Source organism: Rhinoraja longicauda, chromosome 7 (assembly GCF_053455715.1).
Source record: "Rhinoraja longicauda isolate Sanriku21f chromosome 7, sRhiLon1.1, whole genome shotgun sequence".
Taxonomy (NCBI): Eukaryota; Metazoa; Chordata; class Chondrichthyes; order Rajiformes; family Arhynchobatidae; genus Rhinoraja; species Rhinoraja longicauda.
The window spans coordinates 52,376,227-52,391,997 of record NC_135959.1 but is presented as its reverse complement, the minus strand read 5'-3'; positions in this window follow the sequence as shown (position 1 = coordinate 52,391,997).

The following is a 15,771-nucleotide window of genomic DNA, read 5'->3' as shown; positions in this document are numbered from 1 at the left end:
TTTCATTGAAGCTTCCCATTCTGAAACTGAGCTGCATTTTCTGGTACAACAGTATAGAAAGCCATGCCACATCATGCACAACACCTAAAAATAGTTACATAAGATCATAGCCAGTCTTGTGCTTCCAGGCCACTATTACTCACAGTTCCTTTATATTCTCTTTCCTATAATATTTGAAATGGGATGACCTCAGTTTTCCTTTCAACCTTCTGCATACAGATATTTCCCCTTCTCTCAATCTGAAATGTAATCACGTAAACTATGGGTGCAGTTCCAGTCTCCTAGCATACCCCTTTGTGGCCCTTGCACTTTTTAAAATCTGTACTTTCTCTCTAACCACAACAATATAATGTTATACTGTTATATTCTACAATCGGGTATTTTTCTCTTTGCATTACTGCTTAACTTATGTAATGGTTTGATTGTACTCATGTACTGTATAATTTGTCTGGAAAGCACAGGAACAAAGTTTTCCGCTGTATCTTGGTACATGTGATGATAATAAAACCAATTTAAGATCAATCTAATCCCAAACAGCCAATTCATTCACCATTTAGATAAAGGAATCAGCATCTTGGCATTTATCCAAAGGAGATAGGTATCGACATCAAGAAGCATGGTGGAGTACATGCCACTATCAGCATCAATAGTCTCAAAGTGATTAAGAGCTTAAAGTTTCTTGGTGCTAATATTGATCTAGAAACATAAAAGCATAGAAAATAGATGCAGGAGGAGGCCATTTGGTCCTTCGAGCCAGCACTGCCATTCATTGTGATCATGGCTGATATTCCATAATCAGTAACCCGTGCCTGCCTTCTCCCATTATCCCTTGATTCCGCTAGCCCCTAGAGCTCGAAATAACTCTCTTTTAAATTCATCCAGTGAATTCCACAAATTTACAACTCTCTGGGTGAAAAAGTTTTTACTCATCTCAGTTTTAAACAGCTTCCCCTTTATTCTTAGACTGTGGCCCCTGGTTCTGGACTCCCCCAACATTAGGAACATTTTTCCTGCATCTAGCCGGCCCAGTCATTTTATAATTTTATACATTTCTATAAGATCCCCTCTCATCCTTCTAAATTCCGGTGAATACAAGCCCAGTCTTTCCAATCTTTCCTCATATGACAGTCCCGCCATCCCAGGGATTAACATCATGAACCTACGCTGCCCTGCCTCAATAGCAAGGATGCCCTTCCTCAAATTAGGAGACCAAAACTGCGCACAATACTTCAGATGTGGTCTCAACACAGCCCTGTACAACTGCAGAAGGACCTCTTTACTATACTCAAATCCTCTCTTTATGAAGGCCAACATGCCATTGGCTTTCTTCACTGCCTGCTGAACCTGCATGTTTACTTTCTGTGACTGGTGTACAAGGACACCCAGGTCTCGTTCCATTTTTCATAATCTGACACCATTGAGATAATAATCTGCCTCCTTGATCTTGCTGCCAAAGTGGATAACCTCACATTTATCTACATTATACTGCATCTGCCATGCACCTGCCCACTCACTCAACCTGTCCAAGTCACCCTGCAAACACCTAGCATCCTCTTCGCAGTTCACACTGCCACCCAGCTTTGTGTCATCTGCAAACTTGCTAGTGTTACTTATAATTCCATGATTTTCCCAGTCTATCTGCATATTGAAATCTCCCATAACCACAGTGGCATTACCTTTGTTACATGCCAACTTTAATTCCTGCTGCAACTTGCACCCTATATCCAGGCCACTGTTTGGGGGGCTATAGATAACTCCCATTAGTGGCTTCTTACCTTTACAATTCCTCAATTCTATCCACAGCGACTCTACATTGTCTGTCCCTATGTCACCCCTCGCAAGGGACTGAATTTCATCCCTCACCAATAGAGCTACTCCACCTCCTCTGTCCACCTGCCTGTCCTTTCTATAGGACGTATAACCCTGAATATTCAGTTCCCAGTTCTGATCCTCCTGCAGCCACGTCTCTGTCAGATCCACCAATCTCTAACTGAGCCTCAAGCTCATCCATTTTACTTCTTATACATTGCTTATTCATATATAATACTTTTAATCCATTACTCACCTCACCTTTCACATCGATTCCTATTTCACTTGGCCATACTCTCCTATCCCTTCGTGAGCTTTCTGCCCGTTAATTCTGGTGTCTTTCTTAACTTTTCCTTCCCCTTTAACTCCATCCTTGTATTTCAAATTTGTCCCCCCCCCACTATTTAGTTTAAACCCACCCGTGTAGCAGTGGCAAACCTGCCCGCCAGAATGTGTGGCTGAGGAGCTGGTGCAGGGATTTAGATTCTTGGACCACTGGGATCTGTTTGGGGGAAGGGTGAATTGTACAAAAAGGGACGGGTTGCACCTTAACAGGCAGGGGACCAGCATTAAACATAGAAAATATAGAAAATTGGTGCAGGAGGAGGCCATTTGGCCCTTCGATTTCTTAGTGGGAAATAGCATCCACAGATGCAAAAATTATTTTTTTATATTTAATTTATTTTAAACAATGCCAGAAATGTGGACTATTGCTGTGGTGAGCATGGTAAAGTACACTACCTATAACCACATATTATGTTTTAGAATGGACTACTGTGGATTGAGTGTGTCATTATGGGAATTAATTCCTAATGCCAAATTATTAATTTGATTGGATAAATTGATTGATTGATGAAAGGATACAATGTGGAAACTGGTCCTTTGGCCCACCAAGTATGCTGACCATTGATCGCTAGTTCTACATTATTGCATCCATTCCCCACACACTAGGGACAATAGGCCTACAAGTCCACATGTCTTTGGGATTTGGGAGGAAACTGGAGCACCTGGAGGAAACCCATGAGATCACATGGAGAACATGCAAACTCCACTCATTCAGCACCCAAGGTCAGAATCAAACCAGAGTTTAGTTTAGAGATTCAGCATGAAAACAGGCGCTTCAGCCCACTGAGTCCATGCTGACCATCAATCACCCATTCACACTAGTTCTCTGTTATCCCACTTTCTCATCCACTCCCTGCACATAAGGGACAAATTTCAGATGCCAAGTAACCTACAAACTTGCATGTCTTTTGAATGTGGGATGAAACTAGAGCACCCACAGGAAACCCACACTGGCTCTGTGAGATTAAGCTGCCATTAATATAGATAATCAAATTATATCAAGATCACTTTGAAACCAGCCAACGGTGTAGTTAATATCCCATAATTATATCACGATTGATCTGCAAGTAAATGTATGAAAGGTCGACACAAAATGCTGGAGTAACTAAGCGGGACAGGCAACATCTCTGGAGAGAAGGACTGGTTGGCGTTTTAGGTCGAGCCCCTTCTTCAGACTGATCCATCTGAGATCAGTCTGATCAGATCAGTCTGAAAAAGAGTCTCGACCTGAAACATTACCCATTCCTTCTCTCCAGAGATGCTGCCTGTCCTGCTCAGTTACTCCAGCATTTTGTGTCTATCTTCGATTTAAACCAGCATCTACAGTTCCTTCCCACACAATGCATGAAAGGTATATTATTTCATTTCTTTAATGGTTTAAGTGTACTCCACAATGGTGTAAACCAATAAAACTTTAATGGTTAGAATAGAGTTGGGTTTAGTTTAGTTTAGAGATACAGCACAGAAACAGGTCCTTCAGCCCACCTAGTCTGTGCCGACCGGTGACCACCCCTTACACCAGCACTATCCTACACACTAAGGACAATTTACAATTCTTACCAAAGCCAATTAACGTACAAACCTGTACATCTTTGGAATATGAGAGGAAACCGGAACACCCAGAAAAAACCCATGTGGTCACAGGGTGAATGTACAAGCTCCGTGCAGACAACACCCATAGTTAGGATCGAACCCGGGTCTCTGGCACTGTAAGACAGCAACTCCACCGTTGCGCCACTGTACCGCCCCTAGCCGAGTGATGTTTTGATCTTCAATTTCCCCCAGCACTATCTTTGGTGAAGCCTCGTGAAATCTTCCTTACTAATACAGTAATAGTAAGCCTGAGTCTGGAAGGGCTGTCCAGGGTCAGGGAACATATAGGCTGAGAAAAAGACTCTAAAGCATTTAGTGATCAAGTGTAATATCAGTAAAAGAGACAATTCCATCTCTGCCATTCATATTATCATTTGAAAGTCTAATGGAAACATATGATATATGTGTAGTCTCACAGATTGGTTACATTTTTGAAGAGGTAACCAAGAACGATTTGTCAATATGGACTTTGGCAAAACCATTGACAAGATTCTGCATGCTAGGTTTATCTGGAAGGTTAGCTCAGATGGGATCCAGGAAGAGCGAGCTACTTGTACGAATAATTGGCTTGATGTGGAAAGTTCTTTTTCTGTCTGGAGGCCTGTTTCTAGTGGTGTGCCACAGGGATCAGTGTTGAGCCCATTGTTGCTTCGAACAATTTAGATTAAAATGTACATTCCAGGAAAGCTGCAGGCCCCGATGGTGTGACGGGCAGAGTGCTGAGGGAATGTGCAGACCAATTATCTGAGGTCTTCACAAAAATCTTCAACCTGTCCCTTTTAAAATCCACCATCCCTCCCTGCCTGAAGTCCGCCACAATCATCCCACTACCGAAAAAGTCTGTCATCAGCGGTCTTAACGACTACCGTCCGGTAGCACTCACACCGGTCATCACAAAGTGCTTCGAGAGACTGGTCCTGCAGCACATCAAAGCCAGCCTCCCACCCACCTTCGACCCACACCAGTTTGCCTACAGAGCAAATAGGTCTACAGGGGATGCCATCGACACTGCTCTTCACACTGCACTGACCCACCTTGAACACCAGGGGAGCTATGTGAGGATGCTCTTCCTCGACTTCAGCTCTGCCTTTAACACGGTCACCCCGAGCAGACTGGTCACCAAACTTTCCGACCTTGGATTTTCCCAAACCATCTGCCAATGGATCAAGGACTTCCTGACCAACCGCCCCCAGACCGTCAAAATAGGCCCTCACCTCTCCTCCACCATTACACTGAGCACCGGCTCACCACAGGGCTGTGTGTTGAGCCCCATCCTTTACTCCCTCTACACTCACGACTGCGCCCCCACCCATCCCACCAACACCATCATCAAGTTCGCGGATGACACGACTGTGGTTGGACTCATCTCAGAAGGAGATGAGACAGCCTATAGGGATGAAATCCAAAGGCTGGCAGCATGGTGTTCAGTGAACAATCTGGTCCTGAACTCCTCCAAAACAAAGGAACTTATAATTGACTTTAGAAAAACCAGTGGAGATTACGACCCACTCTACATCAATGGGGTCTGTGTGGAAAGGGTACCAGCTTTCAGGTTCCTGGGTACGCACATCGCAGAGGATCTTACCTGGTCTACCAACACCATCACCACAGTAAAGAAGGCACAGCAGAGACTCCACTTCCTGAGGATCCTCAGGAAAACCAACCTGCAGGAGAAGCTCATGTTGTCCTTCTATCGCTGCTCCATCGAGAGTGTGCTGGCATACTGTATAACCACATGGTATGCCAGCTGCTCAGAAAAGGACAGGAAGGCCCTTCAGAGGGTCATCACGACGGCCCAGAAGATCATCGGCTGCTCACTGCCCTCCCTGGAGCACCTGTTCAGACTACGCTGCCTCAGTAGAGCAGGCAAAATAATAAAAGATCCATCCCACCCCGGCCACCGTCTGTTTGTTCATCTGCCCTCTGGTCGACGTTTCAGGTCGATCAAATCCCGAACAAACAGACTTAAGAACAGTTTTTACCCCAGGGCCATACGAGAACTGAACACTACCTTTGCACTAGGCAACACCGTTAAAAAATCTTGTACTTAATATAATTGTATTTAATTGTATTTATGTATTTATTTGTTTTTGCATTTATTGCATATATGTTTGTACGCACCGTCAGGATTGGCTATTTTTTAATTTCGTTGTACTCGTTGCAATGACAATAAATGAATATTATTATTATTATTATTATTATTATGGCATAGGTAGTGCATTAGCAGAAGACACTAAAATAGGAAGTATTGTAGACAATGAAAAAGGTGGACAAAAATTGCAATAAGTCCTTGTTCAGCTTAGGAATTGGATCGAGGAATGGCAAATAGCATTCAATTCATATAAGCGTGAGGTCATAGAGTCAGAGAGTGATAGTGTGGAAACAGGCCCTTCGGCCCAACTTGCTCACACCGGCCAACATGTCCCAGCTACACCAGTCCCACCTGCCTGCGTTTTGTCCATATCTCTCTAAACCTGTCCTATCCATGTACCTGTCTAACTGTTTCTTAGATGTTGGGATAGATCCAGCCTCAACTACCTCATCTGGCAGCTTGTTCCATACACCCACAAACCTTTGTGTGAATTTGTATTGTATGGAATATTTTGTGAAACCAAACTAGCAGACGGCTTTCACAGTGAATGGTCGGACCCAGGGGAGTGTTGTGGAATACAGTGACCTAAGAGTACAAGTACATAATGACCTGAAAGTGGCATCACAGGTGTAGAAAGCGTCATCCAACTTGCCAACCGTCCTTGGTCTGCACAATTAATCCTGGTGTTCAGGATTCATTTGGGCTGATAGAAGGGGGCCTCTCTTGCAGTCTGTATCTGCAGTAACTGCAGGAATGCGGTCAGGTCCCAAAATACCTCACACATACTCTACGATTTTCCATTTTTTAACATATATGTGATGTTTCTCCATTTTTAACATAACATGTAGTTGGAATGATAGAGACACAAAGAACTACAGATGCTGGTTTACAAAAAAAATCCAAAATGCCAGAGTAACTCAATGTAACTCCATCGACTTCTCCAACTTTAGATAGTTCCTCTGTCCCTCTCTTCCCCTCCTCCTTCCCAGATCTCCCTCTATCTTCCTGTCTCCACCTATATCCTTCCTTTGTCCCGCCACCCCCTGACATCAGTCTGAAGAAGGGTCTCGACCCGAAACGTCACCCATTCCTTCTCTCCTGAGATGCTGCCTGACCTGCTGAGTTACTCCAGCATTTTGTGAATAAATACCTTCGATTCGTACCAGCATCTGCAGTTATTTTCTTAGAGTAACTCAATGGGTCAGGCAGCATGTCTGGAGAACATGGATAGGTGAAGTTTCAGGTCAAGACCCTTTTTTAGACTGAAGAAGGGTCTTAATCTGAAACATTACCTATCCATGTTCTCCAGAGATGCTGCTGAGTTACTCCAGCACTTTGTCATTTTTTTGTTCTAATACTATATGGTTATGTGTAACTGCTGTGGTCTATTCTAACAGACTAAAAATGTCTTCAAATATTCACCCTTGGCAAATGGAGTAAGATATCAGCAGTATAAGAAAATAACTGCAGATGCTGGTACAAATCGATTTATTCACAAAATGCTGGAGTAACTCAGCAGGTCAGGCAGCATCTCGGGAGAGAAGGAATGGGTGACGTTTCGGGTCGAGACCCTTCTTCAGGACCCGAAACGTCACCCATTCCTTCTCTCCCGAGATGCTGCCTGACCTGCTGAGTTACTCCAGCATTTTGTGAATAAATCAAGATATCAGCAGTGTTGGAAGGATCTGGAGATGCTGGTTTACACCGGATAGACAAAAAATGCTGGAGTTACAGGGACAGGCAGCATCTCTGGATAGGAATGGGAGATGTTTTGGGTTGAGACCCTTCTTCAGACTGAGTGTTAGGGGGAGGGAGACAAAGAGATATGGAATGGTAAGGTGTGAAAACGTGAGATCAAAGGTGACAAAGTTTAAGGAAATTGTAAAATAGATCATTGTTACCTAGGGGAAGGTGACCATGAGGCATACAAAGATAAAATTTAATCAAGAGGACAGTCAAACTGGTTGGAGAACTAGGATGGGGGAGGGGTGGAGTAAGAGGAAAAGCACGGGTTACTTGAAGTTAGTGGTCAATATTCATACCACTGGGTTGTAAGCTGCCCAAGCGAAATATGAGGTGCTGCTCCTTCAATTTGCATTGGGCCTGACTCTGACAATGGAGGAGGCCCAGGACAGAAAGATATCAGCAGTGCTGTCCTTCCTGTGCAGATGATGCTGAGACAGTTAATGTGCGGTTCACCAGTTCTGAGATAATAAATCTGATTAAGCCAGCTTTGCAATATCGCTGAGCTTCATTTTGATATTCCTTGCATGTCAGTCAAATATGTTACAGTTATATCTTGTACAGCAAGATGAATATACCTAATGTGCTTAACAATCAATCAGATACAGCCTAAGTAGTAACATAATCCACATCACAGTGGTATTAATGTTGGGAATAAAAGCAGCGCTGATAGCTATGTTTTCTAGAAAGCATGACATTAAGCTGTACTTCTTTTCACTTTTTCTTTTCTCACTCAGTATGTTTACATTATGTGAATTGAGCAGCAGTAAGTATAAAATGCTCTTTGCAAATCCATCAACATGACATTTTAAAATTGCAACACTCTGCTTTAATATAATAAAACATTACTTGCCCACTTTATCCTTTCCAAAATGATAATGTAATCCCAACTTAAAATGGCGGCGCTGCCATAGCAGCTGCGGCTTACCTGCGGTCCATTTGTCTTTGTGTTTTTGTTGTTTTTTTGTCTTAATTGTGGTTGTGATGTGGTGTTTTTGTGTTTGTGTACTATGTGTGTATGTGGGGGGGAGGGGGGGAGGGGGGGAACTGTAAAATTGTAAATATGTGTCCCTTCCGAACGGAGACCCGACCTTTGTTTTCTGGGTGTTGTCTCCGTTCCTGCTGCGGCCTACCATCGGCCCAACTCCTGGAGCTGGCGGCCTCCAGGGCTCTGGTTCGCTGAGCCCGCGGATCGGACTTACCATCAGCGGAGCCGGCCGTCCTCGGAGGCTGCGGGAGCGGCTGCGACTCGCCTTAGGCTCGGGCTGCGTGGATGCCGACATCGGGAGCTCTGGCAGCGGCAGCGGGTTCGCCCGTCCCGGATCGCGGGGCTTGGGTCGCGGACATTTCACCGTCCGGCGCGGCCTAAAATATGCCGCGGGATGTTTCTCTGCTGGGCGGGGGCTTCAATGTCGGGAGCCACGACCGCCCCGACGTGCAGCAACAGCGGCAGCATGTTCGCCCGCCCCGGATCGGACTTATCATCGGCGGAGCCGGCCGTCCTCGGAGGCTGCGGGAGCGGCTGCGACTCGCCTTGGGCCGACCCGCTGCGGACCGTCCGGCGCGGCCTGCAACCACAACAACCTGACCGCGGGAGAAGACGGCAGGAGAAGGGAAAGACATTGTGGCCTTCCATCACAGTGAGGAGAGGACTGGAGGAGACGCACTGTGATGGATGTTTCTTTGATGGATGTTTCTTTTTTTGTGTGTTTTTGATGTTGTGTAATTTTAATGCCTATTTTATGCTTTTATTGTTGGACTGTGGGTGACTGAATTTCGTCCAATATTGGATGACAAATAAAGCTATCTTGAATCTTGAATCTTGAAACAGAATGCCCTCTCTTACGAAAAATATTGGTGCAACCACAATATATGTAAAAAAAAGATTCTATCGAAGCTGAAACGAATGAAAAAGCAAATGATGTGTATGAGCTGCATGCTGTAAAAACTTGCTCACAAGGCCCCTGCCAAAGATGATTTTTTTTAAAAAGATACAGAATGGGAACAGGCCCTTCAGCCCACTGTGCACGCACTGATGAGTAATGCCCTGTATACTGCACACTAGGGACAATTTACAGAAGCCAATTAACCTAGAAACCTGTACGTCTTTGGAGTGTGGGAGAAAACCGGAGCATACAGAGAAAACCCATGCGGTCACACTGAGAACATACAAAATCCATAAAGATGCCAAGACAAACTAATCTTATCTTATCTGTCTACACATGATCCATATTCCTCCATTCCCTGCATATTCACGTGCCTATCTAAAAGCCTCTTAAATGCCACTTTTGCATATGTCTCCACCACGACCCCCAGCAGAGCATTTCTGACACCCACCCAGCCAGTGTGTAAAAAACTTGCCAACACTTGCTCCATAGGATAGTGTTAATGTACAGGGTGATCACTGGTCGGCAAGGACTCAGTGGGCCGAAAGGCCTGTTTCCCCACTGTATTACTAAAGTCTAAAGTCTAAGGAGTAAATAGTTAAAAGAAAGAAAAATGTGAAAGATGCAAGGAATTTCTTAGTAAAGAGGTGATTGAGTTCCTGTTGGCTATTGCAATATGTTTTATTTTCAAAATGCTTAAGGAAACCTTGAGGGTACCAAAAGAATTTGAAGACGAAGAGAATCAAGAGATCAAAGTTCAAAGGAGCAAGGACAACTGGTGTCAACAGAACAAAGAAAGTCTAAAAGAAGGTGCAATGAAATGAGAAGGTTAGAGGTCATAAAAGGATTATCAAATAGGTTGCAGGCTTTTGTTTGTGGCTCGTCCTGAAGCAGAGGTCTTTTCAACTTAGTAGGAAAACCTTAAACAGACAGAACATTTCGATTTTAGAATTATGCTTACATTGCAGTTTATACTACCATTGGAGGATTTTTGTGGTTGTTTTGCTTCTTTGGTTGGAGTGCAAATCTGGAGTTATTTGAAGACCCGCTAAATCTTCTTTGACTGGATGCAAGACTTCTTTGCAACAATGCGACCATTGAATTGTTGGTATTTTTAAAAGTTACACCTGAGAATTTTATGTCCAGCTTATGGCAATCCTCTCTCCTAAAAAATGTAAAAGGACGGAGAATTGTCACATCATTTGATAAATATGCATGAGTGTGAAGAGAACGGGGAATTGTTAGATCAGGATGAGTAGAGATGTTCTGCGGGAAGAAGTGCATATTGAATATAAAGTGTAGCGTGGATCAGTGAGGCAGAACAGCCCAAAGCCCTGAAGTGGTTTCTGTGAATGAATTGTTTTCAAGTCCAGTGTACAATGAAATAATAATTCAGTGGATTACCATAATGGACCACTTAAAATCAGCATTTTTTTTAACCATTTATCATTCAGTTCATTCACGCATTATACATAGCCTACATCAAATTATCAGATAGTGTTCATATTTAAAAAAACACTGGACACTCATGTCAACATTGTCCAATAAATATTGTTGTGCAATGTCACATGCTTGTTAATGGATAGATGGATTTGTAAATGTTTGTACAGCTTCTACAAGTCCATGTATATGGGATCTACAGTGGCAGAAAAGACAGCTGCGGGAAGAATTGCAGGCCTGTTCAGAGTGAAGGCAGAATTCATAACATGCACCTCTGAAAAGTATAGAGTCATAGAGTCATAGGGTCATATAGTGTGGAAACAGGCCCTTCGGTCCAAATTGTCCACATCGACCAACATGTTTCATCTACACTAGTCCCATTTGTCTGCATCTCTCTAAACCTCCCCTATCCATGTACCTGTCTAAATGTTTCTTAAACATTGAGACGGTGTCTGCCTTAACTATCTCCTCCGGCAGCTTGTTCCATACACCCACCACACTTTGTGTGAAGAAGTTACCCTTCAGATTCCAATAAGATCTTTCCCCCTTCACCTTAAACCTATGCCCTCTGGTTCTTGATTGCTCTACTCTGGGCAAGAGACTCTGTGCGTCTATATCAATATAGTTTTGGTCTGAGTAATGGTCACCTATTCCTTTTTTCCATACCCACTGAGTTACTCCAGCATTATATCTACCTTCTATTGATATAAATGTGATCCAGAGATGTCTTTACACTGTTGTTACAAGTGGAGCCCAGAGATGTCACAGTTCACACATTCCTCTAAAATAATGCAAGAAAATAATCAATGTTTGGCCTTAAATTACCCCAAATGCTAATGTTCATCAATATGTTTGATGTGCCCAGGGCCTGGAAAAATGAGTGTTAAACTAATATTTCACTAATATTTAATTGAGAATGTACAGAAAATGAGCTTTAAAATAAAATCTGACTTTGATATTTTATATATATATATCTATATATATATATATATATATAGATATATATATATATATAACATTTCCAGAAGTCTTTTCTTGGGCAGTTAGCCAGTCCCATCGCATTACCTGTTGTCTCACCACATTCCAACTAATACTGCTTTGCCTCCATGTTTGACGTTGCCATGGTAATGGAATATTATCAGGCAGGCCATGCAAGCAGAATCAGGGGCTGCAGTGCTGCAGCAGACACGCACAACAGTCTTTGACCACAATTGTGACTGCTTTGTCAAAAAGGAAGTCGATTGTCTTATACAAGTCCATAGAGCAAGCCATTGGGTGTCATCCACCCTGGTCACCCATCAACTGCACCCGCCATCCCCCTTCCACCAATTATTACCATCATAATAAACTAGGACAATCGTGGTGTCTTTCACTGCTAACCAAACAAAAGCAAAACATTGTCAATGAAGCCATAAAAGCTTTGCAAGAAACGAAAAGAATGAAACGTCAAAGGGCACTGCCTAGGTTTAGATCCGCGACTGTTCAACCTGAAAGTGACACCTAGTTCACCAGATAAACTCTCATTCTTCCTGCCAACAAGTATGACTGCGTTGAGTGACACCAAAGTCAAAGTCAATTCAGAGCTCTGAAAGGTGTTGGCAGCATGTGGAGACTGCGCCCTTTGTGACACGACTTCCGAAAATAATTTAAAACAATGGCACAAAAGGACTACTTGCACACAAAAAAACGAGTGCCCTTTGACAAGGTCCAAGGACTCATCAAGGACTGATAACTGTGGGAATCTCTTCCGAAACAATTGGATATGGCTGCCAGTTAATAATGGCACTGAGGTATAGTTCCTGTTGGATATTGTTATCAAGGTTGGGATCTTGTGATATGAATGATATCACATCAATGTTTAAGCTTGACAATGAACATAAAGAGTGATTAGCACTGGGAAAGGATGCTGTCTTTTGCTTCTCAAAGTAGATCTACATCCTTAAAATAATGCCTTTTACCTAATGGGATATTACGAAAATAATTTGAGCCTCATTTTATAGAAATTTTGTTTGAGTCAGGTTTACAAGTGAGGTTGAACTAGGAAAGTACTGTTCACAAAACACAGAGGCAAATTTATTTCATTTTGTGGACATACACTAGTCGAAACCACAAATAAATATTTAAACAAAAAACAAATGGAATTACATAAAATCGTTTCACTATATGCAACAGTCTTAATAGAATCCAACTAACCTTGTTATGACCTTTAATTTGCAGGAAAGGCTTGATAATGCAAGCAATTAGGCTTACTCATCACTTCTTGTCCACGGATATGACCTTCTTCTGATAGTGGCTCTGTCTTCATACTGATAAAATGTGGACCATTTTGCTGTCAGTATTTTAAATGTCAATTAGAATGCCTTCTCTGTCAGGCAAAAGAGACGTCAAATTTACAATAAGCAAGTTCAAATGTTGTCCTGCAGATTTTAAACTGAAGATTGTGCCTCCCAAAAGCACTATCATTTCTACTGATGCTCTGTGGAAACTGGTCGCATCATGGCCTGATACGACACCACACATGAACGCAACAGACTGCTGAGATTGGTGGACTCAACCAGTCTGTCAAGGACACAACCTTCCCCATCATTGAAGGCATTTACATGAGGCATCCATCATCAGGGATCTCCACCACCCATGCCCTCTTCTTACTGCTACCGCCAGGCCGGGACTACAGAAGCCTCATGTCCCGCACCACCAGGTTCAGGAACACCTACTTTCCTACAACCAGCAAAGCCTTGAACCTATTGCACAACCATAATCTTACCTCAGCAACAGAAGACCACAGACCATCTCTTACGCCGCCATGGACTTGTTATCCAATTGTGATTTGCACCAATGTCTTCTTTTTGCATAGTCTTTCTCTTTTCACTGTCTTATAGATTTTAGGTATAATTTATGTGTTATTGATGCTTTTCTATGTTTTCCGAGTCTATGTGCTTATGATGCTATTGCAAGCAAGAATTTTATTACATCTATACTTACTGTACCGTGCATATGATAATAAACCTGATGACTACCTGGTCAGTGGAAAAGTACCGGATTTTGAGAGGCCATGATGATTGCATAGATTCAGTGATGCAAGTCCAAGTAACTAAGTAGTCTGCAGAAGGATGCTAAAGCAGTCAAATTCATTTTGGGGAGGGAAGGCCAAGTAGTTTAGTTTAGTCTATTTTAGAGATACAGAGTGGAAACAAGCCCTTCGGCCCACCGAGTCCGTGACGCCAACGATACCTGTACACGCTTTCTTACACACCATGGACATTTCCTAGATTAACCTGCAAACCTGCAGGTCTTTGGAATGGGGGCAGAAACTCACTCAATACAGCTCCCGTAGTCAGGATCGAACCCGTGTCTCTGGCGCTATAAGGCTGCTACTCTACTGCTGAGTCACTGTGCCATCCCCGAGTAGGAGAGGTCCACAGTGCCCTTTGGTTATTAAACATATCTGGGTTTTTTCATACACCCAAGGAAACTTATAATGTGAAAACCATTATATTTTTTGCCCTCTTCTCACTCTTGCTTGGCTGAGGTTACATAGAAAATAGAACAGTACAGCACAGGAACAGGCCTTCAGCCTATATGATATCAAGTTAAACTAATCTCATCTATCTGCATGTGATCCATAACCCTCAATTCCTGCATATCTATGTGCCTATCAAAAAGACTCTTAAATGCCACTATTGTATGTGCCTTCACCTCCAGCCCAGTCAGTGCGTTCCAGGCACATACCATCTTTGTGTGAAAGAAAATGGCCTGCCCAGCTCCTTTAAACTTTCCCCCTCTATCCTTAAAGCAATGGCCTAGTCTTTGATATTTTCACCTGGGAAACAGGATTGACTGTTTACCATATCTATGCCTCTCATCGTTTTATATTTCTCTATCAGGTCTCCCTTCAATCTCTGCTACTCTGGAAAAAAACAATCCAAATTTGTCGAACATCTCCTTATAGCTATTACCCTCTAATCCAGACAGCATTCTACTAAACCTGAAACCTCTCCAAAGTTTCCATGTTCTTCCTGTAATGAGGTGACCAGAACTGGAAACAACACTCCAAATATGACCTATGCAAAGTTTTATGCAAGTACAATAACGCAGCGATAGATTTGCTCCTTTATGGCACTAGAGTCCCACGTTCAATCCTGACGATGGGTACTGTCTGTACAGAATTTGTACATTCTCTCTGTGACCCTGTGGGTTTTGTCCAGGTGCTCCAGTTTCCTTCCACATTCCATAGACGTACAGGTTTGTAGGTTAATTGGCTTTGGTAAAAAATTATAAAATTGTCCCTAGTGTGAAGGATAGTGATATTGTGTGGGGTGATCACGGGTCGGCGTGTGGTGGGCTGAAGGATCTGTTTCTGTGCTGTATCTCTAAAGTTTAAAGTCAAAGTCTAAAGTAAAGTCTACAGCATGACTTCCTGATACTTATACTGAATACTCCAACCAATAAAGGCAAACACCTTTTCTACTTGTGTTGCCACATTCAGGGAGCTGTGGACTTGAATCCAAGATCCCTATGATACCAAGTTTTGAGTATAGACGTTGGGAGGTCATGGTGCAGTTATATAAGATGTTGGTGAGGCCTCATTTGGAATATTGTGTTCGGTTCTGGACACCAGGCTATAAGAAAGATGTTGTCAAGCTGGAAAGGATACTTTTATGAGGCTGTTGCCAGGACTAGAGGGTATGAGCTATACGGAGGGGTTGAGTAGGCTTGGAGTGCAGGAGGATGAGGGGTGATGTTATAGAGGTATATACATTTATGGGAGGAATAGATCGGGTAGATGCACAGAGTCTCTTGCCCAGAATAGGTGAATCGAGGAGCAGAGGACATAGGTTTGAATGGGAAAAGATTTAATAGGAA